Below are 27,855 nucleotides of genomic sequence, written 5' to 3'. Positions count from 1 at the left end.
CTTCTCCTATCATTTTGGATCTCCCCCTCCCCCTCCCACTTTAAAATCTCTTACTATCTCTTCTTTCAGTTAGTCCTGACGAAGGGTCTCGGCCCGAAACGTCGACAGCGCTTCTCCCTATAGATGCTGCCTGGCCTGCTGCGTTCCACCTGCAACCTTGGTGTTATCTGCAAATCTGCTAATCCAGTTAACCACTTTATCATCCAGATCATTGATATAAATGACAAACAACAATGGACCCAGCACTGATCCCTGCGGCATTCTGCTATCACAGTGTGGTGAACTATGTGCCTGTCTGGACACGCCCCCTGCTGACTGCTCCTGTGGCTCCTCCCACAGGCCCCTGTATAAAGGCGATCTGAGGCCTGACGCTCGGCCTCAGTCTCCAGGACATATTATGATGGACACTCACTCCTGGTTTCTTCTTCCAGTCAATAAAAGCCGATATCTCGCCTTACGTCTCAGTGTGAGTTATTGATGGTGCATCACACAGGCCTCCAGTCAGGGAGGCAATTATTTACTACCACTCTCTGCCTTTTCCCACAACTCCAAAGACTAATCCAATTTATTACCTCATCTTGAATGCCAAGCAACTAAACCTTCTTGACAAACCTCCCAGGCAGGACCTTGTCCAATGCCTTGCTACAGTCTATGTAGTCAACATCCTTTATCTTGCCTTCATCAACTTTTCTGGTAGCTTCCTTGAAATACTCTAAGATTGGTTAGACATGGCGTAGCATGCACAAAGTCATACTGGCTATCCCTAATCAGTCCACGTCTATCCAAATACTCATATATCTGGTCCCTTGGAATACCTTCCAATAACTTTCCTGTTGTGTACGTGGCCGTTTACACAACAATATCATTAATAAAAACAGCGGAGACGGGGGCTATGTTAACAGGGTTCTTTACTAATTAAAACCCAACTGAACACATATGTACAGATCAATATGCACCCAATAGCACATGCTCAATAATGTGTTACTATGACATAAAATAGTCCCATATTATACAGTAGGCTATATGGCACACTCCTCCCCTTTTATTTAAAAAGTGCATCAACGTTTTTTTTACGCTAAACAAATACTGTGTGTACCTTAATATACAAATGCCCACCCACTGTTTATTTAGTAACTTAATATGAAATTTTAACAAAGTAACGTAATAATAATTATTATTATAACTCAGGTCTTTTTGGGGGGGGTCTTCTCTGCCCCCCGAGTAATGTCTGTCAATAAACTTGTTTGTTTTAATACAGATTTCCATATAAAAGTCATGAAAATTTGACCTCTGAGCACAGGGAGTTTCCATGGTCTGCTTCAAAGATGACCTGCCACCAACAAAAGAAGTGGTTGGTGATCTGCTGTCTCTGCTAGTTATTCAAAAGTCAGGCAATCCAGTGACTCACAGAAAGATCCGTACTTTACCAGTAATCTTTCACAATTGGTGCAGCAGTTGTTCGTTCATTGGTCTGAAGCTGCAGTTAAAGTAGTTTTGCTGATATTAAAGATTACCTGCAGTGCTGTCTGTCTGGCTCAAGAGGGAGAATTCCTTCAGATGCACATTCAGCACAAGTGTGTAAATACATCAACAGAAACCTTACAGTTTGTTGCCAGAATTCGCCTCTGTTTTGATGTTGTTTCCCAACTTCTTTGTGAAAAACAACACATTGGCTGCGGATTCAAAATATGTACATGCAAAAGAAACTTCCCCACAAAGGATTAAGTGTATGATTCTCAATGGAGGAAAAAATTGCTTCAAGATTTACCTTGTGCAAAAGCAGTTCTGTTTGAATGGAATTGCTTTTGTCCTCTTAAGTTTATCTTCTTCCCCATCAACTTGGTTTACATTTATTTCACCACCCTCAGTAATTTCTCCCTAAGGCTGGTTGCTAAATTGTGGGTGCCGATCATAGCGACGAAGAACAAAGTAAGGTGGGTAAAGCAGTCTTCTCTAAGGAGGATGATGTTGCTGATTTTGATAATCTTGGTTTTCTCCACCTGTTGTTGACTCTGCTCCATCTCCTTTCTCTCCACCAACGTTCTGTTGGTAATTATGTGGTGGACCTCAGTGGCGAGGGTTGCAGCGACAATAATGATTTCTGTCCGCGACATATCGGCTTCCTTGGAGTGGAACTCCTGGACCAGTTACGTTTGCTGCTTCCGCACCCTTTTCGCCTTCCACCGTGTCGAACTCCTCAGTTACACCGTCCCCAACACTGTGGAGGTACTTCTGTGGGTTATTCTTCTTTATAGCAGTCTGATGTACAAACACATCTTCCTTTGTATCATTCCTGTTGATGAATCCATATCCATTTCGTACGTTGAACCACTTTACTGTTCCAAGAACCTTTGTTGTGATGACTTTCTTCTCCCCGGGGGATTTGGATTTGTTCCTGCTGCTGCTGTTCGGATTGCTACTCCCTCTCGGCCTCGCTCACGGTGTTGACAGGCTGCGTGAGGTGGTTGCAGCTCGGGCCCGTCTGAGGTGGGGGCTCCTGTGCTCTCTCCGCTTCTTTCTTCTCTCTAATATAATTCCTTCCCACTTTTTCTGCTTTTTGCAGAGAAAGCTCTGCATTTCATATTCTTTGCTTGTATTGTTAATCTAGTTTCTTCATCCTTTTCTGATACTACTGCAAAGTGCCTTCCTGTAACTGCTGTCGCTGTCTTTTGGGAGATGTCAATTTCTCCTGGTACATCTGCCTTTTTACTTCAGGTGGTGTTGTGAACAACATATACCTGTCTGGACACGTCTTCCCCCCCCCCCCCCGCTGACTACCGAGGCTCCTCCCACTGACCGTGGGGTCTCAGTGGCACGAACCTCTTCCAAGTATGATTGGAAGCATGCAAGCCAGAGTTCAAAGGCAAGAGCTGCTGCCAGTCGCAAGTCCGCGCAGTGTTACTTCTGCGGACTCAAAAAGCACCCCCGAAAACGCTGCCCGGCCCGAGAAGTGACCTGCTCCAGCTGCGGGAAGAAGGGCCATTTTGCCAAGGTCTGTAAGTCTGAACCACAAACGAGGTCGGGCAGCGCTGCATGTGAGGCATGGGGGCCGCCACCTTGCCTGCCCAGATGGGGGCAGCCATCTTTGTCGGCGCCAACTCGCCCCGCCCCCGACCCACCAGAGCTTACTGGGCGCCAAGACGGCAGTTCAACTCTGGCCTCCGTAACCCTCGACCAAAGCGCCCCACACCAGCTTGCAAGGTCAATGATGGACATCCTGGTGGAGGGGCACAGGACTAGCTGCCTGTTTGACACAGGCAGCACTGAGAGTTTTATTGACCCAGACACGGTCCACAGACATCCGGGTGGGTTGTGTAGCGACACTGGTTGTGCAGGGCACAGAATATCAGAACTTTGCGCTACTGGTCATGCCTCAACTGTGCACGCCTGTGCTATTGGGGCTGGACTTCCAGAGCCACCTCGAAAGTGTGACTATGGCATATGACGGGCCCCTCCCACCACTCACTGCCAGGAATCCTCAGTTTTGTGGGACTTTGTCATATACCCCGCTAGTGACCACACACACACACCGACCCACACATCCCACCCAGCACCATGCCAACAGCTGCGCTACTGACACCACTTTCAGCCTCTCCACCCTCAAGATCCCTCCCCCACCGCTGTTAGCCAACCTGACCCGACTGTAAACCTGTGGCAACTAAAAGCAGGAGGTACAGCGCGGGGGACAGGGCCTTCATTCAGTCAGAGGTGCAGCGGCTGCTCAGGGAGGGGATCATTGAGCCAAGAACAAGTCCTTGGAGGGCCCAGGTGGTTGTTGTTCGGACCGGGCAGAAAAATAGGATGGTCGTGGACTATAGCCAGACCATCAATAGGTTCACGCAGCTTGACGCGTACCCCCTACCCAGCATCGCGGATATGGTCAACCAGATAGCTCAGTACAAGGTGTACTCGACAATAGATCTGCAATCCGCTTATCACCAGCTCCCCATCTGCCCAGAGGACCGCCCCTACACCGCCTTCGAGGTGGGCGGCAGGCTCTATCACTTCCTGCGCGTCCCCTTCGGTGTGACAAATGGTGTCTCTGTCTTCCAGAGGGAAATGGACAGGATGGTGGACCAGTGCCAACTGAAGGCCACATTTCCCTATCTGGATAATATCACCATCTGTGGTCACGACTGGTCGGATCACAACGCCAACCTCTAACGATTTCTCCAAGTGGCCGAAGCCCTGAAACTTACTTATAACAGGGACAAGTGTGTGATCGGAACCACTCGACTCGCTATCCTTGGGTATGTCGTGGAGAATGGGGTCATTGGCCCTGATCCTGACCGTACGCGCCCCCTGTTAGAACTCCCTCTTCCCACCACCCTCAAAGCCCTCAGATATCATTTGCAATTTCTGCATTGTCTTCAAGGAAATCTCCTGGACCTGATGGGTTCCCCGTAGAATTTTATAAATCATTCTCTTCACTTCTTTCTCCTCAGTTATTCTCAGTATTATCTGATTCGTTTAATTACGGTAAATTGCCACCCTCTTTTAATGAGGCATCTATTATTCTTTTATTAAAAAAGGGTAAAGACCCAACAGAGTGTTCCTCGTATGGGCCGATTTCTTTGCTTAATGGTGATGTTAAAATCTTGGCCAAAGTGTTGGCTTATAGATTGGAAACTGTTATTCCCTCTATTATTTCTGAGGATCAAACTGGTTTTATTAAAAACTGTCTTCCTTTTTTTAACATTCGGCGTTTATTTAACATTTTACATTCACCACCAACTGGGATTCCTGAATGTGTTATTTCCCTCGATGCGGAGAAAGCATTTGATCGGAGAGAGTGGAACTACCTTTTTGCAGTTTTAGAAAAATTTGACCTCGGTCAAAGTTTTATCTCTTGGATCAAATTGCTGTATCTGTGTCCTACTGCCTCTGTTTTGACTAATTTTCAGAAATCCCAGTTATTTAACCTCAAACGCGGCACCGTCAGGGATGCCCTTTAAGTCCCATTCTCTTTGATTTGGCTATAGAACCTTTGGCAATAGCATTTCGAAATTGTCCTGAATTGACCGGGATTTGGAGAGGGGGTGTTGAGCATAAAGTTTCTCCTTATGCTGATGACTTATTACTTTTTCTTTCAAACCCATCTACATCCTTACCTCCAATGTTTTCACTTCTTGATCAGTTTAGCCAGATTTCTGGCTATAAACTTAATTTACATAAGAGTGAACTTTTCCCAATTAATATAGAAGCACAAGAAATAACATTCCATGATCTCCCTTTTAAAGTCGTTCATAATCAATTTACTTATCTTGGGATTACAGTCACAAGGAAGTTTAAAGATCTTTTTCGTGAAAATTTTGCCAATCTTTCATACACTATAAAACAGAGTCTGTTACAATGGTCACCTCTATCTATGTCTTTGGTAGGTCATATTAATGTTGTCAAAATGTATGTTTTCCCTAAACTTTTATATTTATTTCAATCAATCCCAATTTTTATTCCTAAATCTTTTTTTGATTCCTTAGACTCTATCATTTTGTCATATCTGTGGAAGAATAAGCACTCTAGAATTAATAAAGTCTATCTCCAAAAACCTAAAAAAGAGGGTGGCATGGCTTTACCTAACTTTTGTTTATATTATTGGGCAGCCACTATACATTGTGCTACCTTTTGGTCTTTTTTCCACGGCCAACCCGAGTGCCCTAAATGGATGGCAATGGAATTGAGTTCCACTAAAGATTTATCTATCTCTGCACTTCATGGCTCTGTACTCCCTAGTAGTTTGTCCAGATTAATAGTTAATCCTCTTGTTAGACACACGTTGCGTATATGGGCTCAGTTTAGGAAGTTTTATGGTTTCCATGGTTTTTCCTTTTCTAGCCCTATCTTACATAATCACCTTTTTTTACCTACTACGTATGATTCAGCATTCCATGATTGGTATAGGAAGGACATTAGACATTTTGAAGATCTTTTTATTGATAATTGCTTTGCATCTTTTCAACAGCTCTCTGCTAAGTTCAATCTGCCCAATGCTCATTTTTTTAGATATCTCCAAATTAGACACTTTATTAATCCTTTAATTCCTAACTTCCCTGAAATGCCTGAGAAAAATGTTATGGATTTATTTCTTTCTATTAATCCACTTGGTAAAGGTTTAATATCATTTATTCATGATAAATTAGCAGCCTTACGACGTGCCCCTGTGGATAAAATTAAAATGGCTTGGGAGCAGGATTTAAATACCTCCTTATCTGATGAGACTTGGGACTCGATTCTCAAGTCGGTTAATTCAACCTCTCTTTGTGCTCGCCATTGCCTTTTACAGTTTAAGATTGTTCATAGAGTCCATATGTCTAAATCTAGACTAGCTCGATTTTACCCTAATATTAGTTCTCTTTGTGATAAATGTAAAAGGGGCGAAGCCTCTCTCATTCATATGTACTGGTTTTGTCCCAGCTTGGAGAAATTTTGGAAAGATGTCTTCATAACGTTATCTTATATTCTGAATCACCACCTAGAATCTAACCCTTGAATTGCTTTGTTCGTTTTTTTGGGGTGAGACTGATTTACGTCTGAGTTCGACTAAGTGTTGAATATTATCTTTTGCCTCTCTCCTGGCTAGACGTTTAATCCTCCTTAGATGGAGATATGTTGCCCCGCCCACGCATGCTCAATGGCTTAATGATATTATGTCCTGCTTAGACCTTGAAAAAATTCATTATTCAGTTCTTAATTCGGATATAAAGTTCCATAAGGTCTGGGGACCTTTTATTGAGTACTTTCATAACTTCCTCTTAACTAAGGATTTTTTCCTGGTCCCTTGCTTTCAGCTTTTTTTTGGGAGTAGGCATTAATATTTTCTGTTGTTAAGTGTATTTACAGTTTTGGGGGTTTGCATGTCCTGATTTATATTCTCTATATTGTGTTGTGGTTGGTCTGGAGTTCTTTTTTGGTTGCGGGGCTTGGGGAGGATACTAATTTTACATGTCTTCAATTTGGGTGCTTTCTCAATTATCCTTTTTTGTATTATATTTTTATTGTATGTTTATTTTTGCACTGTATTAATGTTCTTCATTTTGATCTGGGGTTTTATTATCTGTAGAAAATGTATAAAAAAACTAATTTTAAAAAAAGCCCTCAGACGGTGCCTGGGTTTCTTTTCCTATTACGCCCAATGGGTCCCCCATTACGCAGACAAGGCCCACCCCCTGGTCAAGTCTACCACATTTCCCCTCTCTGCCAAGGCCTGCATGGCCTTCAGCTGCATTAAAGGGGACTTTGCCAAAGCAACGATGCATGCAGTGGACGAGACCATTCCCTTCCAAGTAGAGTGTGACGCTTCCGATTTCGCTCTGGCTGCTACCCTCAATCAGGTAGGCAGGCCAGTAGCATTCTTTTCTCGTACCCTTCAAGGCCCTGAAATTTGGCACTCTACGGTGGAGAAAGAAGCCCAGGCCATAGTGGAAGCTATTAGGCACTGGAGGCACTATCTCGCCAGCAAAAGGTTCACCTTGCTGACCGACCAGCGCTCAGTTGCATTCATGTTCAGCAACCAACAGCGGGGCAAAATCAAAAATGATAAAATTTTGCGGTGGAGAATAGAACTCTTCACCTACAACTGTGATATCCTGTACCGGCCTGGAAGGCTCAATGAGCCCCCTGATGCCCTATCCCGGGGAGCATGTCCCAGTGCACTGCTCAACCAGCAATACGCCCTCCATGCACATCTTTGCCACCCGGGGGTCACCCGAATTTACCATTTCGTGAAAGCCCGGAACCTGCCGTACTCCCTTGAGGACATCAGGATGATGACTAGGGACTGCCAAGTCTGTGCTGAGTGCAAACCGCACTTCTACCATCCTGAAAAGGCGCAACTTATCAAGGCCACCCGTCCCTTTGAGCGACTGTGTGTTGACTTTAAGGGCCCCCTTCCCTCCATCAACCGCAATGTCTAAACATTATCGACGAGTACTCGCGGTTCCCCTTTGCCATCCACTGCCACGTCCATCATAAAAGCCCTGCGCCAGCTCTTCACTCTGTTCGGATATCCCTGCTATATCCACAGTGATAGAGGGTCCTCCTTTATGAGTGACGAGCTGCGCCAGTACCTGCTGGCTAGGGGCATTGCTACTAGTAGGACCACGAGCTATAATCCCCGGGGAAATGGACAAGTGGAGAGGGAGAATGCCACAGTGTGGAAGGCCATACTTTTAGCCCTTAAGTCAAAAGGGTTGCCGGTCTCTCGATGGCAGGAGGTCCTCCCCGAGGCACTCCACTCTATCCGCTCCCTGTTATGTACGTCCACCAATGCCACCCCTCACGAGCGCCTATTCTCTTTTCCCAGGAAGTCTGCCACTGGGACCACCCTACCAGCTTGTCTGACATCCCCAGGGCCAGTGCTGCTCCAGAAACATGTGAGGAGCAATAAATACTCCCCGATGGTCGAGAGGGTTCACCTTCTACATGCGAACCCCCAGTATGCCTACATGGTCTTACTTGATGGGCGGGAGGACACGGTCTCTGTCCGTGACCTGGTGCCCGCAGAAGCAGCAGACCACTACCCCGAACACTCTCCGGTAACTATGAACCCTGCGCACACCAAGCCCTACACAGACTCCTCACGACACTCCTATACCGGGCGTCTCGCATGCGCGTATACCAGGCGCCTTGCACACGCATGAAGGATCACTGACAAGGCCACCTGCTCACAAGTTGCACACAAGGCTGACACCTCCAGTTAGGCCGGAACCAGCACGACCACCGTCTCCGGTGCAATCACCACCGGCACCTGTGCAATCACCACTGGTGCGACGTAGATCGCAGCAATGGATTCAACCACCTGATAGACTTAACCTGTAAATATACTTGTAAGAAACTTCGCCCCATGGGGACTCTCTTTTAAAACAGGGGGGGGGGTGAATGTGGTGAACTACATATACCTGTCTGGACATGCCCCCCCCCCGATGACTGCTCCTGTGTCCCCCTCCCACTGACCATGGCTCCTCCCACAGACTCCGGTATAAAGGCGATTGGGCCCTACCCCTCAGTCTCCAGGATGTAGCATGGTGGTCAATTGCTGCTTGTTCTTTCTTCCAGTCAATAAAAGCCTATATCTCGCCTCATGTCTCAGAGAGTTATTGATGGTTCATCAGGTGGTCTTCGTCATCCTGCTTATTGGCGATACCTGTCTCCCTGTCGACGGTGTCTAGCTCATCCTCGTCATTGTAATAGTTGACAATGGGTGAGAGGAGAGCTGCGGACATCTTCCCCGCCGAGCTGCCCTCCTTTGTTGACACCTCTAGTGCCTTGATGGTGTACCAATCCAGCTGGATTTTCCTGAGCCATTCACATCCTAACAACGATGGTCCTCCATTTTCCAGTACATCAAGGTTCAGCTGCTGTGTTTTGTCCCCGTAGGTCACTGTCACTGTAATTTTACCCTTGGGACGCACTTTCTGTCCTGTGTAAGTCTTTAGCAGTAGTTTAGTTCGTTTCAGAGGTATGTGAGAAAACAGTTGATTGTAGTCGTGTGCAGAGATCACTGTTAAAGCTGAGCCTGTATCCAACTCCATCTTCAGTCTCACATCTACCACTTGTGGAGTGATCCTTATTATTCTTTGATCAACTGTCTCTTTCACGCTGTGAAGCTGCAGACAAAACAATTCACTTTCCTCTGAGTCATTTTCATCAGAACTGCTTTCTTTAGAATTGCCTTCTTTCAATTTGAGTACCTTGTTGTACTTTCCCTCCTGGGGTTCCTTGTTTCTCTGTATTTTGCCCTTTTCCTGCTGTTTACTAGCTTTACATACTCTGCCAGTGTGGCCCTGTTTGCCACTGTTTCAGCATTCTTTGTCTTTAAACCAACAACACTCAGGGTCATGTGACCTGTTCCCACAACGGTAACATTTCTTTCCTTCATATCTGTTCAATGACATTTTATTCGTAGCATATTCCAGAGATTCTTGTATCTCAGAAGCACTTCGTGTGGCTATTTCTAATGATTTTGAGATGTTTAGCGCTTTCTCGAATGTAAGGTCTTTTTCACACAGGAGCTTGTTCCGCGTGATTTCAAAGTGCATGCCACACACTTACCTGTCCCTCAATGCGTCTGATAGACCACCTCCAAATTGGCAATGTTCTGATAATTTGCACAATTCAGCACAATATTCAGAAATGCTTTCAACTTTGCTCTGATTCCATTTATGAAGTTTAAATCTTTCAGCAACAACCAGCAGTTTGGGGTTTAAATGCTGTGTCTACTATTTGCTTGAACATTTTGACAGCAAGCTTTTCAGAGGTTAACAAGCTCCATAGCAGGCCATATGTTTCCGCACCCATTATACTACAGTCGGCCCTCCTTATCCGCGAATTCCACTTGCGCAAATTCAACCAACAACGAATCACGAAAACCCAGAAGTGCTCTTCCAGCACTTGTTCGAGCATGTACAGACTTTTTTTTCTTGTCATTATTCCCTAAGCAATGCAGTATAACAACCATTTTACATAGCATTTACATTGTATTAGGTATTATAAGTAATCTAGAGATGATTAAAAGTATACAAGAGGATGTGTGTGGGTTATCGTGGATTGGGATTGAAAAAAATCAGAAGTTATCTTACTAAGTAAGTCGGAATAGGTATATCTGGTATTATTTAGCATCAGTTAGTCAAAAGTTTATCTTAGAATATAGTATATAATTTACCTTTCTATGCATATAAAACACTTAAGAGCGTATGTTTCAGCGCCGGGCTCAGGAACGGAAGTTCCCGAGTTCGATTCAGTGACAGACCGCTCCCGAGTGCGCTGTCCACCGTGCCGGGTTGATGTGGAGGATCAAAAACCCAAAACCCAATAATTAAACCACTCCATTGCTTAGTAATAAGTGTAGCTTTCATCGGGGCAGAACCTTTCTCACTTTATCCTTTAAAATTGTTCCGATCATTGACCGACGTAGCCTAACACTTTTCCAATGATCGATGGCGTTTCACCTCTTTCTGATCGCTTTATTATTTCCACTTTATTTTCAATGGTGATCATGATTGTTTTCATAAAACACTGTGGATTCAGAGCTCTGGAGTTCCGCTGGGTCCCAAGGTTCACCGCATTGAGACAGGATGAATACGGGACTTGAGCATCTGCAAATTTTGGAATCCGCAAGGGGTCCTGGAACCAATCCCAGGTGGATAAGAAGGGCAGACTGTATGTAAGATGCTGATTATCTTTCCTTCATTAACACTGTTAGCATCACAATATAACTCTATTCTTTTGATATAAATTGCCCAGTCTTCAATGATACTATCAAATGCTGTAATGGTTCCAATTAACACCATTCTTGTTATGTAAATTTTTCCTTGTAAATTTAGCCCTGGTCCTTTGTTTTCTTTTTGACTCACATGACCTTTTCTCTTTGCTAGCATCACGAGCATACTCTGGCTCAATGCGTGTGTCGCTCCATTTATCCCCCATATGGGGCAGGCAGACCCTCACCCCCTAGGGTCAGCGCCGGCTGTGGTCTCCTGGTCTCCCAACGTGCTGCCGCTCCAACTGTCTCCGATTCCTCTCAGACTGCTGCAGCCACGCCCGCTTCTTGGCTCGTACCTCGCGCTCTTCTTCCAAGTGCCGTTATCAAATAAACACAGCGTTCCGATACAATATAGGTTCATTAATCTTGTCGCCAATTTGTTATGTATGTGGCCATTTACACAACAATATCATTAATAAAAACATCGGAGACAGGAGCTACGTTAACAGGGTTCTTTACTAATTGAAACCGAACTGAACACATACATACAGATCAATACGCGCCCAATAGTTCATGCTCAATAACTTGCTACACCATAAAATAGTCCCATATTATACAGTAGGCTATATAGTACATTTCCCATAACTAATGTCAGGCTTACTGGCCTGTAATTTTCTGGGTTATTTATTAGCTTGGAGGCATCTCGTTCAGTATGGACCAGTTTACAAGCTCTGTAACAGTATGATGCTCAGTTCTTTTGCCTACATTCTCAATCTCTATCTGTCCCTTTCACTCAATGATCAAATAACTTTGTTTACATTTTATCACAATTCTTATCCTAGAAATATTCCTCACCCTTCCTGCAATTTACCAAGCTCCTTTTGTCTCTTTTGCAGTTCTGACAAAGGATTTTTGACCTGAAACAAATTTCTTCCCGCATATACAACCTCACCTGCTGAGTATTTCCAGTTTTTTTGTAACATTTCACATCCCAACCCCTTCAGCTCTACCTTAAACATATTCACAATAGTTTACACTACTTCCTCTAAGCTGGGCAGGTGTACAGCCACAGAGTAACTGAAATGCTTACACACACAGATCCTTCACAGGCAGACAGTTGAAACTTCCTCAGATGTTTTTATAATTTTGAAATCTGTTAATATAATTGTGAAATACCCTCCAATTATGCTAATGAATATAATTCCTAAAAGTTTTAAATAACAAATATACCACAACCGTTACTTTGATCAAGGTATTCAAATAATCAGTGTTTCAAGTTGCAACACTCATAAATTGTAAAAATAAACATAGAAATCATGGTTAATGAACTGTAACACTAAATGCTGACACCATATAAATAGCATACATATTACAAAAAAAACACATTTCAGGCCATGTAAAAACTTCCTGCTCAAAGCAATGGCAGCTGTGGGGAAAAAAAAAGTACAGGGAGCACTGATTTCCACCAATATTTTGGTAAGAGAGTCCCAAATAATCACACCCTGAAAACAAAACCGCTAAATTGCTGTTGTGATTCCTTATTTTAAAACAAATACCCCTAGTTCCATGGAGACCCACCAAGTTCCTTCAACAGATTGTTTTTTGTAATCTCTAATTCTTGATTCTCCCAGAGGAGAAAATTTCTTTTCCACATCTGCAATAGTGTACATCAAGCCACTGTGCCCCAGACAAAATTCCAGTTAAGGTGTGGACAGTTCAGTCTGCGTGAGCCTTACTTTTGCAAATTAATTTTGGAAATATCACCTTAAAATGTGTTTTCATCTGGTGACATTCCACACCCTCACGGAGGAACTCGGCTGATTTTGCCAATGTCCAGTTCCAGAGCATAAGCCACCTAATCACACCACATGAATGGGTTTCAAAATCACCTCACTGTCAAGTGCAGAGTTTCTGCATTTTCTTTTGAAGTGCTGAGACAAAAAATGTAACCATACCAAAGGAAAAGCAAATGGCCTCCTTTCCTGAAGGCCACCATATAAAATTAAGGAAATCTTAATGGCATTGTATGTGGCTTGGTGAGATCACATCTTAAGTTTAGGCTAGCTAGCCAGGGAAAGATATATTGCTGCAGGCCATATACAAGTTATAGTTTGCATTTGACATTAAAATGGAATTTCACCCCCCACTATTCCCACTTTATTATCATATCAGATCCAGATGTACGTAATTGACTCTGCCTCAATTATCTCTTCACCTTGCCGTGGTATTGCATCCAATTACACATTACACAATTACACATGATGACATATTACAAAATGTATTTGTACCATACGCATTATGGAAATCTAAGTTTCAAAAAGTTAGATGGTTTCAAAGATAACTGAAGTCTATTAAGTAGCTTCTGCATCATCTTCTCAAAATTAAAGCAGCCAACTGGCTTCTTTAGTGCAATTAAGAAATTTTAAATGGACAATAAGTGACTTGGGGATATGTGTGCAATCAGCATATTCCCATTATGTTGTTAGCAAATCTCACAGAACATTCTTTTCGGTGAGTCACATTACATGAGGACTGGAGTGGTATGCAATGCTCTAAACTGAAGCTTTCTACCATGCACAAAGAATGATTGATTGGAAAACATGTTAACTTTCGCAGAAGGGTGGAAATTGGAAAGTGCTAAACAATTTCACCACTCTAGTTTCAATTGACCAGTTTTTCAGCTTGACTTTTTTTCTTTAAATGACAAAATATATCTTTTTATTTTTAGGCTGAGAGCCATGTAAGTACATATATTACTTTTATGTCTATGTTGAAAGACAAAGTAAATGAAAATAAATGTATTCAAAAGTATTTTAAACTGAACCTTCATTAAATTAAAATACTTCAGTCAAAAATGAGAAATGACATAGGATTTGATAAATGATGCAGTAATTCACAATAATTCAATCTTTGCTGGATCATAGGACTATCACATGTAGGACCTGACAAAACAGCCTTGGAACTTTCAGAATTACTTATTTACTTCCATTTTACACTGTCAACTCATGGGAAGTAAATTGGAGACAAAAACCTTTAAATGTGAACTTAACTCTGATTGATTACTTAGAAAAAGGAGGCTTGACAGAATCAATATCCACCTAAAAAAATACTAGAGATTAACAGCAATTAAGATTTACTTTCAGTTAACAAATAAGGCTTTCAACTGTGTTTGCCCTTGACTATACCTAGATCTTATCAATCATTTCCAACCCGTGGATATTAAAACCTGCTCTAAAAACACTATTAAAATATTATGGTTAATATTGACTGGTTGTGAAGTGGTCCTTTTTAAACATAAGGTGTTGCGTACAAAGTACGGCCACAGATCAGAGAGAGTGGTTCGTTTCAGTTTGCGTTCCCACCCCTTTTCCATGGAAAGCTCGCCTGGGACAATCCAAACTATTATGGCTGATTAATATCAAGTGTCAGATTGCGCTTTCTGACTTTTTTGCACACACGTCAAAAATACTTTTTATATACGGAATAGGATTTAAATACGGGGGGGGGGTCATTGATTCCTGAATAAACATATCATATGGAATTATGCAATAAACATTTACAATTCATATCAGAGATGAGACAAAGAAGTCCGTTTCTATTTCAGCAACCATATAAAACAAAACAATTACCTGCCCCGCAGTGACTGGATGTTGTAAGTCCGCAGAAACAACCAGCTGCAAAACCCAAACGTCACGTGCACAAGGATAAAAGCCGTGTCGCGATGCCTTTCGGGAGTTGTAGTTCAGTTTGCTCGGAACGGAAAGGAAACAAACCGCAACTGCGCCCTTGTTGAACTATCCTCCCCAACATGCAGAGCGAAGCCGGTTATTGAGTTGCTCTGCCTGTTATTTGTAGATGGTTGAGATGTTTGTTGTTTGAGCCTCACTGAGCACGTACGTAATATGTCATAAGAAATTGGTGGTATGTTTGAAGTTTTAGAAGCAGTATGTGACAGCCTTTGATGTCAATATTCCTGAATACCACTGGATAGTTTCTGTGTGCGCTTACAATTTGGAAATGGGCATCTTGAATCTGTTTCCAGAAAGGTGTCGTGCTTAATGACGTTAAGTAAGCATGTCGATTGTAAAAATTTTGCAGTGCGATAAATTGCATGAATTGATCATGCAGACATCAACAAGCAGGGCTTCCCACCAGGGACTCCTCGGTTAATGGTAAGGGTGATTGGCACAGGTTGAGGACCGCTGGTCGAGGAAAAGAGAAGCAAGCAACTGCTGTTATTTCAAAATACTCTTCCGAGCTGATGAAAAACAGTAACATGAAAGGAAAAAAAAAACTATAGATGATGGAAACCTGAAATAACAGAAAATGCTGGAAATGCTAAAGTATGAATGAAAAGGAACGATGGAAAGAGATTCGGAGGAGGTCACAATGAAGGGTCTGGGCCTGAAATGCCGACTGTTTATTCTCCATCATAGATGCTGCCTGAGTTTCTCCAGTATTTAGTGTGTTACAAAGATCCCTCAGAACTGAGAAAACAGACAAATTTGTATCAACGTGTAGGTTGGGTGGAGGGAGATGAATGGCACAAAGAGAATCTGATAGGTAACGCCCGTGGATAAGTGGGGTCTCTCTTACCCCCTCCCCGATTCAGGACATATATCAGAAGTGTTGTACAGTATATGCAGTGCCTCCAGCATTGTCTAAAACCCCTCCCGTCCTACCATTAGGCAAAAGGTAACAGATCAGAATTGTTAGGCTGGATAACAGCTTCTCCCCCACCCACCCCCGCTGTATGATTTCTTAACACACTGCTGCCACACAGCACACATGGTACACTCTGCTTGAGTGTCCTACCAGCTCCACAGCTCACAAACACACTTTCATCCTGCATTGGTCACTTTCCATATTTTGTACTACAGCTTGTTTATTATGATAGTGCCAGTGACATTAGACTGTCTTACATAAACATACACATTGCACTTTATGACAACTTGTCAAGGTTCAGGCCATGCCACTTAGGGATATGTGCTAATTTTATTTTGTATCTGCTAGATCGTAAGTAAATATGTTGTGTGTGACTATCTACTGTGGCTCCAGAGAAATTATATTTTCTTTCTTTAGCTGTATTCATGTGTTTAGTTTAATGACAATAAATTTGAACTTGAAGCTTCAAATTAAGTCATCTGGTCAGTGGGTTAATGGGGAGCAGTCAGGGAGAAGGAAAGAATGTGATGTTTTTAATAAACTGAAATGAGGGTGGTTAAAAGGAATGCAAACAACAGAATGTAAGAGTTGCCAAAAGCAGGACATACCAGCGAGTCACACTGTGCCAATGGAGAGAGGGAAATAACTGGGCCCATTTCACAAATGTTTGACCTGGCCAGTTCTAGTACAGACAACAAAAGCCAGTAACCTGAAATTGTAGAATTCCATAGTGAGTTTGGAGGGCTGTCATGTGGCCAGATAGAAAGTGAGGAGCTGGTAATCAAGTATGTAAAGTACTTCTGGTTCTTCCTCGTTAAAGAAATGCCATCCTTGTTTTTCTTTAAGGGTTCTTAATTTTTATTTGAAGATCAACTGTATGCAAACTGTATCACTCCAGTTATTCTCAGGTCATGATGGCAACAGACTGGGCAGATTCCAACTGTTCTAGGAACCCACCTTGGAGATAATGGTTCTTTAATATTGGTCTTATTTATAAAATTACCTCTAAAAAGTAACTTGCTGTGGCACATGGTGGAGAGTTATAAAATCAATGTGGCCAACTGCCAAGAAGAGTTACTTTTGCACAATTTAATCAGTCCTATTTTCTCATGCTGTGCTGAGAGATTGAGCTGATTGGGGAATGAAGAGACTCTAGAATCTTATTCATTGGATGCTCCATTTCACAGCACTAGCCAGATTACTTGAACATGGATATTATCAGCACCAGTGATGACTGTGTATCCATATCAACAGTCAACAATAAAAATAACAAATTGCTAGACCAATTAAGAAGGACAGGCAGCCTCTGTGTACACAGAGAGAGTCATGTTGAGATCTGCCATCAGGAATCAGAGAGTAAAGGAGAGTAAGTTAATACAATGAGATAAAGGGGAGAGGCGAGGTGGGAACTGGCAGGCTTAATAAGAACAAAGTTGAAGAGCAGGGAAGCAGTAGTAACCACAGAAGGGAAGCAGCAAGAAGGTGGGGGTTCCCAGTGCTCATATTGAAGAGAATCGACATCTTAAAAGTAGGCATACCTTGGTGAGTTTCCAGCAGTACTGAAGAGAAGAGATATCTTCAAAGTAGGCATATCTTGAACAGATTGGAGTGAAATGGAGATGTAAGAGACTGGATTCTGAAGCAAGAAGAAACAATTTGCCAGGGGAACTCAACAGGTCAAGCAGAATCAAATAATATTCAAAACAAGATCTGGTCAACTTCATTCAAGTACAGGAAAGGCTAGGCCTAAATGCATTAACCTCAAGCCACACTGAAAGTGAAGAAGACTCTGTCATGGCTTCAGACATCCCAAAACACTTTTCAACTTTATTCACTGACTGTGAAGTATAAAATACAAAATACAGCAGCCACTTACCATATACTGAATCCCCAAATCAACCATGTGATAACATGCAGATCATTAATTTTAAAGATTGTGATTGAGGAGAGACTAGCGTAAGATATAGGAGCAGAATTAGCCCATTTGGCCCATTGATTCTGCTCTGCTATTTCATCATGGCTGATCCATTTCTCCTCTCAGCCCCAGTCTTCTGCTTTCTCCCCGTATCCCTTCATGTTCTGACCAATCAAGAATCTATCAACCTCCTCATTTATTATAAATAATTAGCCTCCACTGCTGCCTGTGGCAACAAGTTCCACAGATTCACTGCTCTCTTGCTAAAGAAAATCCTCCTCATCTCCATTCTAAAAGGACACCACTCTATTCTGAGGCAATGTCCTCTGGTCTTAGATTCTCCCACCATAGAAAACTCCTCGCCACCTTTACTCCATGAAGACCTTTCACCATTCGATTTGTTCCAATGAGGTCACCACTCATTTTTCTGAATTCAAGTGAATATAGGCCCAGAGATGGCCTATGGTCTGTTTTTTAATCAATTATGGTATTGTTTGCACTGTTGTAACTGCGTAGTTTTGTAGCTTTAGTTTTTGGTTTGTTGCGTGGTAGAGTTGGTCTGCTGACTTGGTGTGTGTGGGTAGTCTTGTTTTGTCTGGTGGGTTTGAAGCTCCTTTCCGGGGAATGTGCTAAGATGGTAGCGCAATATTAATATGCAGCAGCCTCTCCAGACTCTGGATTTGGGGTTGGCCAAACTTTATTGTGCTTTTGTGATATCATTCTGGAGGAATGTTGTTTCAGTTTTTAACTGCATTGCAGTTGTGGTTTCTAAATAACAATAAACCAAAATTCAATTCAATTCAATTCATTTCTTTGTCCCTATTACTACCTCTCCAGCATAGTTTTCCAACTGTCCGATATCGACTCTCACCACTCTTTTACATTTTATGTATTTGAATAAAATTTTGGTTTCCTCATCAATATTATTAGCTAGCTTACTTTCATATTCCATCTTTACCTTCTTACTGACTCTTATAGTTGCCTTGTGTTGGTTTTTAAAAGCTTCTGAATCCCCTAACTTGTCACTAATTTTTGCTCTGTTATATGCCCTCTCTTTGGCTTTTATGTTGACTTTGATTTCACAGTTGTGTCATCTTGCCTTTAAAATACTTGTTTCTCTTTGGGATGTATATATTCTGTGTCTTCTGACTTCCTTCCAAAAATTCCAGCCATTGCTGCTCTGCTGTCATTCCTGCCAGTGTTCTTTTAAAATCAATTCCAGTCAACTCCTCTCTCAAGCCTCTGTAATTCCTTTTACTCCACTGTAACACTGGTATATCTGACTTCTGCTTCTTCTCAAATTTCAGGGTGAATTCAGTCATATTATGATCACGTTCACCTAAGGATGCTTTTACCTTAAGCTCTATAATCAATTCCAGTTCATTGCACAACAGCCCATCCAGAATTGCTGATCCTTTAATGGGCTCAACCACAAGCATCTCCAAAAAGCCACCTTGTAGGCATTCTAGAAATTCTCCCTATTGGGGTCCAGCACCAACCTGGTTTTCCCAATCTACCTACATATTGAAATCTATGACTATTGTAACATCGGCCTTTTGGCATTTATTTACTCTCTCCCATTGTCATTTGTAGACCACATCCTTAAAACTGTTTGGAGGTCAACAACTCTCGCAGGGATATTGGACCCCCTTGGGTTCAGGTGTAACTTGTCCCTTTGGTGCAGGTTGTATCTTCCCTTGAAGAGGTCCATAAATCTGAATCCCAACTCCCCGTACCAGTTCCTCTGCCATGCATTCACCTGTCAGTTCATACTATTCTTACCCTCAATGGCATGTAGCACAGGCAGCAAACAGAGATTACTACCCTTCAGGTCCTGTTTTTCAGCTTTCTACCTAGCTTCCTAAAATCTCTCTTCAGGACACCCTCACCTTGTCTGCCTTCCTAGATCAAATAATAGATAGCAGCTTATTTTAAAATATCAACAGAAAAGAATCTCTCTCGCGTGTGTTGCGAGACTTGACACTGTGATTTAACTAACTTGTAACTGACAATGTCTTCAGTCTGGGTCGGACTCTGTTTGGGAGATCTGCCTCTGCGCCGTGGAGCCTGAGTCCCGACTGGCTGTGCCAAGTACACATGGGCCGGTTTGAGTAGGTCCTCTGTGAAAACCTCCTCTTTCTCCCCAATGTCCAGCACGAATGTGGACCTGTTGTTTCTGATCACCGTAAACAGCCGCTGTAGCGGTGCCCGATGTCTGCCCCGTCGTACAAAAATGAACTTACAGTTTTGCAGATCTTTGGGTATGCAGGTCAGATTCTGCCCATGCTGTGAAGTGGGTATGGGGGCCAGGTTACTGAGCCTCTCGCGTAGTCTGCCCAGGACTGCTGCGGGTTTCTCCTCTTGCCCCCTTGGGGTTGGTATGAACTCTCCTGGGATGACCAGGGGTGCTCTATACACCAACTCAGCCAACGAGGTGTGCAGGTACTCTTTGGGCACCGTGCGGATTCTGAGCAGGACCCAGGGAAGCTCGTCCACCCAGTTAGGCCCCTTGAGGCGGGCTATGAGAGCCGACTTCAGGTGACAGTGGAAACGCTCCACTAGTCCGTTCGACTGTAGGCGGTAGGCAGTTGTGTGGTGCAGCTGCGTCCCCAAAAGGCTGGCCACAGCTGACCACAGGCTGGAGGTGAACTGGGCGCCTCTGTCGGAGGTAATGTGGGCCGGTACACCAAAGCGAGATACCCAGGTGGCAATCAGTGCCTGGGCGCAAGATTCGGAGGTGAGCGGGACCGCCTCTGGCCATCTTGTGAACTGGTCCACGATAGTCAGGAGGTAACGCGCTCTGCGCGACACTGGCAGTGGGCCCACGATATCCACATGAATGTGGTCGAAACGCCGGTGGGTGGGGTGGAACTGCTGCGGCAGGGCTTTGGTGTCCCACTACACCTTGGCTGTTTGGCAGTGCATGCAAGTTTTGGCCCATTCACTGACCTGCGTACGGAGTCCGTGCCAAACGAACCTGTTGGCTACCATCTGGACGGTTGACCTGATGGAGGGGTGCACTAAGTTGTGAATAGAATCGAAAACGCACCGCCATTAGGCTGCCGGGATGACGGGACGGGGCTGGCTGGTGGTGACGTCACAGAGTAGGGTCCTCTCACCTGGGCCTATGGGGAGGTCCTGGAGCTGCAAACCGGAGACTGCAGTCCTGTAACTAGGGATCTCCTCGTCTGCCTGCTGTGCCTCCGCCAGTGCTTCATTGTCTACACCCTGGGACAGGGTTAGGGTGTTAGGGCGGGAGAGGGCGTCCGCCACGACATTGTCCTTTCCCGAGACATGCCGGACATCCGTCGAGTATTCGGAGATGTAGGACAGATGTCGCTGCTGGCAGGATGACCAGGGGTCGGATGCTTTTGTGAACGCAAAGGTAAGCGGTTTGTGGTCCATGAACGCGGTGAAGGGCCTACCTTCTAAGAAGTACCTGAAATGTCAGATTGCCAGGTATAATACCAACAGTTCCCGGTCAAAAGCACTGTATTTGAGCTCGGGTGGTCATAGTTGTTTGCTGAAAAACGCCAGGGGTTGCCAGCGACCCGCAATGAGTTGCTCCAATACCCCACCGACTGCCGTGTTAGATGCGTCCACTGTGAGGGCGGTAGGGATGTCTGTTCTGGGGTGCACTAGCATTGCGGCATTTGCCAAGGCTTCTTTCGTTTTAATGAAAGCGGCGGCGGACTCCTCATCTCAGGTAATGTCCTTGCCCTTACCTGACATCAGGGCGAACAGGGGGCGCATGATTCGGTCAACTGAAGGGAGGAAGTGGTGGTAGAAATTCACCATACCTACAAATTCCTGAAAGCCTTTGATTGTGGTGGGTCGGGGGAAATGGCGGCCCGCGTCTACCTTGGCAGGCAGAGGGGTTGCCCCATCTTTAGTAATCCTGTGGCCCAGGAAGTCGATGATTGTCAAGCCCGAACTGGTATTTGGCCGGATTGATTGTCAGGCCGTATTCACTTAGTCGGGCATAGAGTTGATGGAGGTGGGACAGCTGCTCCTGACGACTGCTGCTGGCTATGAGGATGTCATCCAAATAGATGAAACCGAAGTCCAGGTCGCATCTCACCGCGTCCAATAACCGCTGAAATGTCTGTGCGGCATTCTTTAGGCCAAACGGCATGCAGAGGAACTTGAAAAGGCCGAAAGGGGTGATGAGTGTCGTTTTGGGGGTGTCGTCCGGATGCATCGGGATTTGATGGTATCCCCGGGCGAGGTCTACCTTGGAGAAGATCCGTGCACCATACAGGTTTGCTGCAAAGTCCTGAATGTGCGGTACAGGGTGGCGGTCCGTTGTTGTAGCCTCGTTCAGCCTGCGGTAGTCGCCGCGTGGTCTCCAGCCCCCTGTCGCTTTGAGCACCATGTGCAGGGGGGCGGCCCATTGGCTGTCAGACCACCGTATAATCCCCAATTCCTCCAACCTCTTGAACTCCTCCTTCGCCAGTCGGAGCTTGTCTGGGGGAAGCCTTCGAGCACGGGCATGGAGGGGTGGTCCCTGTGTCGGGATGTGGTGCTATATGCTGTATCTGGGTATGGCTGCTGTGAACTGCGGCGCCAGAACCGATGGGAAATCCGCCAGGACCCTGGTGAAGTCGTTGTCGGACAGCGTGATGGAGCCGAGGTGAGGGGCTGGCAACTGGGCTTCACCCAGGGAGATCGTTTGAAAGGTCTCGGCGTGTATCAGTCTCTGCCTCGGCAGGTCGACCAGCAGGCTGTGAGCCCGCAAAATATCCGCGCCCAGGAGCGGTTGGGCTGCGGCAGCCAGTGCGAAGTCCCACGTGAACCAGCTGGAGCCGAACTGTAGCTGCACCGTACGAGTGCCATAGGTCCTTACTGTGCTGCTGTTCGCGGCCCTCAGGGTGGGACCCGGTTCTCTGTTGCGGGTGTCGTAACTCGTTGGAGGTAAGACGCTGATCTCGGCTCCGGTATCGACCAAAAAGCGGCATCCCGACTGTTTGTCCCAGACATACAGGAGGCTATCCTGATGGCCAGCCGCCATAGCCATCAGCGGCAGCTGGCCCTGGCATTTCCCGGGAACTTGCAAGGCGGGCTTCTGCGCCCCACCACTGGTGGTAGAAGCACCATTGTTCATTGGTCTCTTCACCCCTGCCTCTGGGGTTAGCAGGCTCTGCGGCCGGGCCTGGTCTGGTTTGCTGCTGGGAGCGTGGCCTGGTGATCTGTGCGACAGACGCCCCACTCTCCTTCTTGGCTTTCCACAGCAAGTCCACCTGGGCTGCCGCATTCCGGGGGTCGCTGAAATCCGAGTCAGACAGCAGCAGGCGTATGTCCTCGGACAGCTGCTCCAGGAACGCCTGCTCAAACATGAGGCGGGGCTTGTGACCTCTGGCCAGGGACAGCATCTCGTTCATCAAAGCCGACAGTGGCCTGTCCCCCAAACCATCCAGGTGCAGTAAGCGGGCAGCTTGCTCGTGCCTTGAAGTCCGAAAGTCCTTATGTGCAAGGCTTTGAGTTCTGTGTATTTGCTGTCCTTCGGGGGCGACTGTATGAACTCCTCAACCTGGCGGCTGTCAGGTAATAGTAACGTGTGTCATCCGAGGTTATCTGCTGAATGTGGAATTGGGCTTCTGCTTGCTGGAACCATAGGTGAGGTTGCAGCGTCCAGAAGCTTGGCAGTTTTAATGAAACCGCATGAACAGATGCGGCGTCATTCATCTCCGGTCCAAATATCGTTTGGGCCGTCGGGGTCACCAATTGTAGCGGTGTGCTACATACCCCACTGAAATAACGACATGTAGTCGGTGAGCTGCAGTTGCAAAGAGATTTATTCAAACTTCGCGACCTCGCTTTAAAGCCTTCCTGACCCTGTCCTCCACGGGCGGAAATGCTGTAGGGGGCATGTATTCACAGTCCCGTCCCACGTCCGGCTTTTTCCCTTGCTGGTGAAGCAGACTTGACGCCCTCTTTGGGACCAGCGCGCGCCACTTTGTGAGCCAGTTTGAGGGCACTGGGAAGTGGGTAGCCACAAACTCATGCTAAGCAGCACCGTGGCCTCACAAAATAACATCATTATTAGCATCAAAATTCCAGCAAAGTAAAGTTTGCTAGTTCCTACTTATAAAACTTACATCATGATCCCTCTGTGACATCAACAACTAAAAAGAGAAGATCAGCAATATCTTGGGCAAACATTTCACTTCAAGTTCCCTGATTGGCAAAAATGAGGCCATAATTAATGTAGATTACAACTCAATCAGCAACATGCTGCATAAGCCAATTCAGGCAACTCTTATGGAAAATTATCACAAGAAAACTGCAGTGGATTGTCTAGGGGAAGGGTTACCATAATGTGGTCTCATTGATATTAATATTTTTGCTTCATGCACATTTCTGGCCTGAGAGAGGAGAAATGAAGAATTTATCTTAATACCCAATTGGCAAAACCGCTGTTGGAAATACATGCTACAGGCTTCTTGGCAATCTGTACCTGCAACTCTTGGTTCTTTAGCAAAATGCTGCTTCTACCAGCCCATTACACAACAGTACATTGTTTTGTTGGAATTCCTTTAACTGAGCTGTTGTTCTTCTGAGAAGTCTTGATAATCAAATCATGAAATCTTTGATGCACTGAAAAAAAATCATGGCACTGAGTGCTAAAGAAAATGAGACTTTTATTTTGTAATTGGTGAATATTCTAATGAAAAGACATAGTCCAGTCATGCAAAGCTTTGGTAGTCTGACGGGAAGCCTGGAGATATTAAGTGGAGCGTGGTGTATCATGCAGAGAAATTCAGAAAATGAAGCATCTGTTGGAAGAAGCCTCAAGCTGTTGTCACAGACCCTGGAAAACTCACATCAGGAAGCCTGGAATTTACTGATTCATCAGTTTTGAAAAAAAAACACCACCTTCAAAAAGGAATTGCTGAAAAGGAAAACATTTTAGGTGAGTTCTCATGGAATATTCAAGCCATCATTTTTGGTGGCAGATTAGAATATATTGTCTATGTTGTGCTGCCATGCATTAGATATGGAGCAAAGAAAGAATTTTCCAATTGTGTCAATTGAGAAGACAGTTTTTGACTTCTAACATTGGAGGAGAACAGAAATGAAGGTATTGAGTAGGTACACAGCCAAGTGCCAGTTTGAATCAAAACCTAAACTTGTTCATGCATTTCTACCTACAATTGATCGAGCTGAACCTACCATGATTTAATTCTAAATAGAGCAAATAAAAACCGATTGTATGGTTTTTCTTCAATTAATTGTTGCCCTCAAATACAAGAAACATAAGAAATAGGAGAGGGAGTCATTTATATGGCTTGTCAAGCTTCCTCTGCCATTTAATAATTTCATGGTTGATCTGGCCATGGACTCAGGAGTGATTTTGTGATGCAATTGATTTCATTCTACCATAAGCTTACCTGTTTTATTTTAACCCAATCTGATTCAGTTCCGAAAGCCACCAACTATGCAAAATTAACAATTTATTCAGTTTTTCTCTCTCCACAGATGCTGCCTGATCTGCTGAGTATTTATGGAATTTTCATTTTTTTTTTTGTTTCAGATTGGCTGCATTTATAGTCTCCTGTTTTTCAATGTCTGCAATAATACACATGGGAAAGGTTAAAGACAAGGAAAAAGTTTTAATTTAATTAGATGATATTCAAAAAATATCTTAGTGCTGTAAATTATTTAGAAACATAGAAAATAGGTGCAGGAATAGGCCATTCGGCCCTTCAAGCCTGCACCGCCATTCAATATGATCATGGCTGATCATCCAACTCAGAACCCTGTACCTGCTTTCTCTTCATACCCCCAATCCCTTTAGCCACAAGGGCCGTATCTAACTTCCTCTTAAATATAGCCGATGAACCGGCCTCAACTGTTTCCTGTGGCAGAAAATTCCACAGATTCACCACTCTCTGTGTGAAGAAGTTTTTCCTCATCTCGGTCCTAAAAGGCTTCCCCTTTATACTTAAACTGTGACCCCTTGTTCTGGACTTCCCCAACATCAGAAACAATCTTCCTGCATCTAGCCTGTCCAATCCCTTTCGAATTTTATACGTTTCAATAAGATCCCCCCTCAATTTTCTAAATTCCAGTGAGTATAAGCCTAGTCGATTCAGTCTTTCTTCATATGAAAGTCCTGCCATCCCAGGAATCAATCTGGTGAACCTTCTCTGTACTCCCTCTATGGCAAGAATGTCTTTCCTCAGATTAGGGGACCAAAACTGCACACAATATTCTAGGTGCGGTCTCACCAAGGCCTTGTACAACTGCAATAGAACCTCCCTGCTCCTGTACTCAAATCCTTTTGCTATGAATGCCAAAATACCATTTGCCTTTTTCACCGCCTGCTGTACCTGCATGCCCACCTTCAATGACTGGTGTACAATGACACCCAGGTCTCGTTGCATCTCCCCTTTTCCTAATCGGCCACCATTCAGATAATAATCTGTTTTCCTGTTCTTGCAACCAAAGTGGATAACCTCACATTTATCCACATTAAATTGCATCTGCCATGAATTGACCCACTCACCTAACCTATCCAAGTCACCCTGCATCCTCTTAGCATCCTCCTCACAGCTAATACCGCTGCCCAGCTTCGTGTCATCTGCAAATTTGGAGATGCTGCATTTAATTCCTTCGTCAAAATCATAAATATATCTTGTAAACAACTGGGGTCCCAGCACTGAGCCTTGTGGTACCCCACTAATCACTGCCTGCCATTCTGAAAAGGTCCCGTTTACTCCCACTCTTTGCTTCCTGTCTGCAGCCAATTCTCTATCTACATCAATACCATACCCCCAATACCATGTGCTTTGAATTTGCACACTAATCTCCTGTGTGGGACCTTGTCAAAAGCCTTTTGAAAATCTAAAAATACCACATCCACTGGCTCTCCCCTATCCACTCTACTAGTTACATCTTCAAAAAATTCTGTAAGATTTGTCAGACATGATTTTCCTTTCTCAAATCCATGCTGACTTTGTCCGATGATTTCACCTCTTTCCAAATGTGCTGTTATCACATCTTTGATAACCGACTCTAGCATTTTCCCCACCACCGATGTCAGACTCACCGGTCTATAATTCCCTGGTTTTTCACTCCCACCTTTTTTAAAAAGTCGGGTTACATTAGCCACCCTCCAATCCTCAGGAACTAATCCAGAATCTAAGGAATTTTGAAAAATTATCACTAATGCATCCACTATTTCTTGGGCTACTTCCTTAAGCACTCTGGGATGCAGACTATCTGGCCCTGGGGATTTATCTGCCTTTAATCCCTTCAGTTTACCTAACACCACTTCCCTACTAACATGTATTTCCCTCAGTTCCTCCATCTCACTAGACCCTCGGTCCCTTACTATTTCCAGAAGATTATTTATGTCCTCCTTAGTGAAGACAGAACCAAAGTAGTTATTCAATTGGTCAGCCATGTCTTTGTTCCCTATGATCAATTCACCTGTTTCTGACTGGAAAGGACCTGCATTTGTCTTGACCAATCTTTTTCCTTTCACTTATCTATAAAAGCTTTTACAGTCAGTTTTTATGTTCCCTGCCAGCTTTCTCTCATAATCTTTTTTCCCTTTCCTAATTAAGCCCTTTGTCCTCCTCTGCTGGTCTCTGAATTTCTCCCAGTCCTCAGGTGTGCCACTTTTTTTTTGCTAATTTATATGTTTCTTCTTTGGACTTGATACTATCCCTAATTTCCCTTGTCAGCCACGAGTGCACTACCTTCCCTGGTTTATTCTTTTGCCAAACTGGGATGAAAAATTGTTGTAGTTCATCCATGTGATCTTTAAATGCTTGCCATTGCATATCCACCGTCAACCCTTTAAGTATCATTTGCCAATCTATCTTAGCTAATTCACACCTCATACCTTCAAAGTTACCCTTCTTTAAGTTCAGAACCTTTGTTTCTGAATTAACTATGTCACTCTCCATCTTAATGAAGAATTCCACCATATTATGGTCACTCTTACCCAAGGGGCCTCGCACGACAAGATTGCTAACTAACCCTTCCTCATTGCTCAATACCGAATCTAGAATGGCCTGCTCTCCAGTTGGTTCCTTGACATGTTGGTTCAGAAAACCATCCTGCA

General features: G+C 44.2%; 1 protein-coding gene and 1 pseudogene across 1 annotated transcript in view; both read right to left on the bottom strand.

Moving 5' to 3' along the window:
• tsnare1 (T-SNARE Domain Containing 1) overlaps nucleotides 1-14,903 on the bottom strand; it is a 1,003,225-nt gene extending 988,322 nt beyond the window's left edge. The window contains exon 1 of the mRNA XM_059975426.1: nucleotides 14,830-14,903. The gene's annotated coding sequence lies outside the window, so the exon portion shown is untranslated. The remainder of the gene's footprint in view (nucleotides 1-14,829) is intronic.
• LOC132404300 (Y-box-binding protein 1-like) lies at nucleotides 1,750-2,578 on the bottom strand (annotated as a pseudogene).
• Nucleotides 14,904-27,855: the final 12,952 nt, after the last annotated feature.

This window comes from Hypanus sabinus, chromosome 1 (genome assembly GCF_030144855.1).
Source record: "Hypanus sabinus isolate sHypSab1 chromosome 1, sHypSab1.hap1, whole genome shotgun sequence".
Classification (NCBI taxonomy): domain Eukaryota; kingdom Metazoa; phylum Chordata; class Chondrichthyes; order Myliobatiformes; family Dasyatidae; genus Hypanus; species Hypanus sabinus.
This window is presented reverse-complemented; position numbering and strand designations above follow the sequence as displayed.